At 35.4% G+C, this 4381-nt stretch overlaps 1 pseudogene; it reads right to left on the bottom strand.

The window, feature by feature from the left end:
- Positions 1-1274: 1274 nt before the first annotated feature.
- On the bottom strand, positions 1275-1558 carry LOC119540342 (annotated as a pseudogene).
- Between the last annotated feature and the right edge of the window lie 2823 nt (positions 1559-4381).

Here is a 4381-nt window from a genome sequence, read left to right as displayed (position 1 = left end):
GTCTTCCTATTATAATCAGCATTGTAACATTACTTCTGCAAAATTCCCTTACCAAATGGAATCTACAACTGAATTTTTAAAAACTCTTTAGTAAAAGGATGCCCCAAACTCTACAAATCAAGTAGTTGGATTTACAGAAAATTCAAGAACAAGTGAGATAAGATACTGAGAAAAATTATCAAATAGTACATATGTAAAACCCTCCTGTTTTATTCATGATTCTGATACTAACATACACTTAAGGATTTTTACAAATTTGATCTTCTGGGCACCATAAATAAACCTTAAGAGACCAAACTCTTTGTAACTGTTCTCTTCCAGATGTGACTTACATAAAGTTAGTCATACTTAATCCACATTCATATATATTCCCCCAAAGACCTAATCTATGTAGGGGATGACACTAATCTGGAGTGAAAACATTTGGATTTGGTTACTGTTTATCAAGTACTTTTTCCATTCTATTTCTATTTTCCCAAGGTTCTCTATTTTAAACACACACACACACACACAACGGGAGCTCATCTTTTCAGATACCAAGTGGTCATTTTGTGCAGAAGGAAGTTTTGAAACAAATCTTCCCAATTTGAAAAGTCACAGTTTCAAAGAACAATTGTCATTTTTATACCTTCTGTTTTCAGTTTTTCAATGAGAAACTAACGGTCCTATCTTGTTACTAAGTAAAACAAATGGCAGGTCTTGGCTGAGAAACTATTATTTTTGGTTAAGTTCAATGAGTTCAAGTTATTGTCATAAATGATTAATTATTAAAATTACTTTTACAAATACGGAACTGTTTGTTCTTAGGGGAAGGGAAATGGGAAAGAAGAGACAAACGGAAAAGAGGCACAAGACAGTGGGCAGGTACATAAAGCGTGCATTCAGTACATGATTTTGGTCACATTTTTATAACATGGTAGTTATTTTCTTGTATCATCTTTTATGAAGCCTGTAATAAATGACAGTGCTAAACTTATAAATCAAAGCAAATTTGATAAAATGCTCATTTGCAAGTTTTCATAAATATATGCAACTCTAATTATAAAGTCTCTACAATCAAAATATTTACATGTTTTCATAGACTAAGACAATATACATACTCATGGAAGTCTCTGGTTTTACTTTTAGAGCTCTTAATTTTGCCTAGATCTGCCATCATCTTCATAAATATTCAATGAAGCCACAAACAAAGGTACTGTAACTTTTGGAATCAATTCAAATTTAAAGAAAAAAAATCAGCAGCAATTCCATAAAACAGAATGGATATCAACCCCTTACTTTCTTTTGCTTTTTGTATCAGCTGCCTGAAAAACACTAGAAGCTGACATGAGGTTTTCTATATATTGTCCAAGAACTTGGTTTTCTGGTTTTAGCTTCAGATTTTCTTCCTTAAATGCGTCTACTCTTGCCACGAGATCTTCAAGTGTGTGTTGGAGTTCAATTAATACGTCATGTTTTTTTCCTCCAGTTCCACCTGATTTTCAGCATCAACAGCATCCATGCTGGTATTCATTTTCTTGGGTAAAAAACTTTTGGGCCTCAGATACAAAACCCTTGATGAATTGTCTTAATTTATCTGTCTCTTCCTCCCACTCTTCCCTGAATGCTCTACAGTGTTCTTCTGGCCTCTAGTGTTTCCAAATAGTTGTTTCATACAGTCCCTGAATGTTTAATAGTTGTTTTGATGGGTGGACTGAGTCTTGGAGTTCCCTATTCTGTCATCTTTCCCAAAAGTCCCTTCTATACTCTCTATTAACCCTACACTTATCACTGTATGCATTTATTAAAAAAATATATACTGAGCACCTACTTCATGATAGGCTCCATTTTATACTGTGGGGTACAGAAGTGAACAAGCAAAATAAAGTTTTTAATCTCATAGAGTTTGCAGCCTAGTTGGGAGAGACAGATCATAAACAAGGAAGCACACAATGTACCAGGTGGTGATAAGTGCTATGGAGAAAAGCAAAGCCAAATGAGGGAGATAAGGAATTCCAGGGGAATGGTTATATTATATAAGGGTCAAGAAATACTTTAATACATTGAGGAAATATTGAAGCAATCCTAAAAAGAAGTGAGAGAGCAAACCAGATATCTGGGAGAAGATATTGGGAGTGGGGGGTACAAAGAGAAGATTTAGTCTAAAGTCCCCCAAATAGTGATGTGCTTGGCATGACTGGGGGATAGAAAACCTGTCATTGTGGCTATAACCAAGTAAACAAGAGAAAGAGTAAATAAAGGAGAAGACCAGGAAAATAGTTAAGGAGGAACATCACATAAGGCTTTGAAAGTCAAAAAAAGGGAGTTTGGATTTTGCTCCAGTTGAAATGCTGATAGGGTTTGAATGGAGGAAATGCATGATCTGGTCTCTATTTTAAGGGGATAATTAGGGCTGCAATGTTGAAAACAGACCAAGGGGGGAAAGGGCAGAAACACAGAGACCAGTTAGAAAAATGTTATGATGTTAATCCAAGTGACCTATGATGTTAGTTACAGCTAAATTGGTAGGTGAGATCAGGTGGCGAAAAGTGAACAGATTCTAAATATATTTGAAGGATAAACCAATACATCCTAAATTGTACAGCATTTGTGACAACAGGTTTTCAACATGGTGAAAAGATATAATGACCATTTTCTATAAAATTGGACTTCTCTAGTCATGATAATAATAAAATATAGTGTTAGATCCAATTAAGGAGGAAAAAAAAAACACAAAACACTTAATGTCCTCCAAAATCTGGCACCAAATTATCTTTCCAAATTTCTCCTTTCTCACTTATTCACAAATGTCCATCCCCCACCTCCCCTGCCATTATCCCAAATGACAGCTGTCTCCTGAACATACTGCATGGATTGAGGTCATACTGTTGACCAGGCTCTTGTTTTTCCTTCTGCATTTACTAAGTCCCATTATTCTTTCAAGTCTATGTAGACTTCCTTCATAGCCCGTAATGAACTCTTCCTTTGTTCTCTCTAAATGTGTAATGTGTTTTAGTGATAGAAACTTGACCAGGTAAGGAAGGAACTTTCCATCTGTTCTTGGTTCTGCCTCTTTGGAAAGAATACCTAAAAATTGTAGCAATGTCTTTCTTTCATCCTTTTGAATCTCTTCTCTAACTCGAACACCCAACTCCTATATAAATCAGTCCCCCTCTTTGTTCTAGAGTGAATAGAAATTGCTATAGTGGGAGCAGATGTGGGAAGAATCCTGGTAGTCATGCATGTTGTGCTGGGAGGAGCAGATAACCAGGAGACAGAAAAGCAGGAAGATAAACCTGCAATAGAGCAGTGGTGCACAGTCAAGTGCTTCCTACATTCTGGAATTTGAACTGGAAGATTGCATTGAATGCAAAGAATGCTCTGCCAATTGGAAAAAAAGTTAATCACCACTAATGGACAGGGAGCAAGACCAAGGACAATTCATTAACCCTGCCTTCTGACAAAAATCTGAGTTTTAGTAACTCTTACAATATTCCAAAGAAAAGAGAGGGTAGCCATGGAACACAAGGGAAAAAATACTGCATAGTGAAGGAAAAGAATACTGCATTTCGAGATCCAGGAAATGTGCATATGTCTGAAAAAGACCTACTGCAAGATACCGAAGAGTTAAGGAAATTATTCAGCATCATAAATATTAATGAATCTCCTAAGATGCAAATGAAAGAAAAGGGAGGATAAACAGTAAGAAAGAAGATGATAGACAATGAAAAACATAGATTAAAAAGCTAAATATAAAGATAACTATTGTGGGAAAGAAAAAAATTTATCAGAGGCAGAAGTGAAGAATATATTTCAAGGAAGAAAAAAGTTTACTGAGCTGAAGCAAAATCATGACAGCAGGTCACATGCTCTCTCTCACTGCATTATAGGACAACAATGAAAAAAGATACAAATTGGCCAAAATGTATTCAACAATATTTATTAAATCATTCCTAAGTCCAGTGTACTATGGATAAAGTTGTAAATAAGTCTGATTGAACCCTGGTGTCACAGACATATAATCTAGTTTTGAGGGTTAACTTGTGGGCCCAAGAGTTTCTACTCAAGTAAATTTTCCTCCATATATGAAGGCAATAGGAGCATAAGGCTTGGAAATTAAGAGATGAAAAGTAAAGTCCTCAAAAAATTAAAGATATAACAATATTCTTAAATTTATGAAATTTACTTTTCAGTGGCAGATAATCAGATAATAAATAGTCATTCATGTTAATCGTGTTCTTAAAATTGAGTTCTTCCTCTTCACCAGACACTGTCCTATATCCACTTAGTACTTCTAAAGTGTCAAGCTCTATCCTGCTTCAAGGGTCCTTCGTGGCTCTCTGTTCTCCCCTTCTTACCTGGGCTGACTTCTTTTTTATTGTTCAGGCCTCATTTTAAATGT

The sequence above is a fragment of the Choloepus didactylus genome, chromosome 7, assembly GCF_015220235.1.
Source record: "Choloepus didactylus isolate mChoDid1 chromosome 7, mChoDid1.pri, whole genome shotgun sequence".
NCBI classification, from domain to species: Eukaryota; Metazoa; Chordata; class Mammalia; order Pilosa; family Megalonychidae; genus Choloepus; species Choloepus didactylus.
This window is presented reverse-complemented; position numbering and strand designations above follow the sequence as displayed.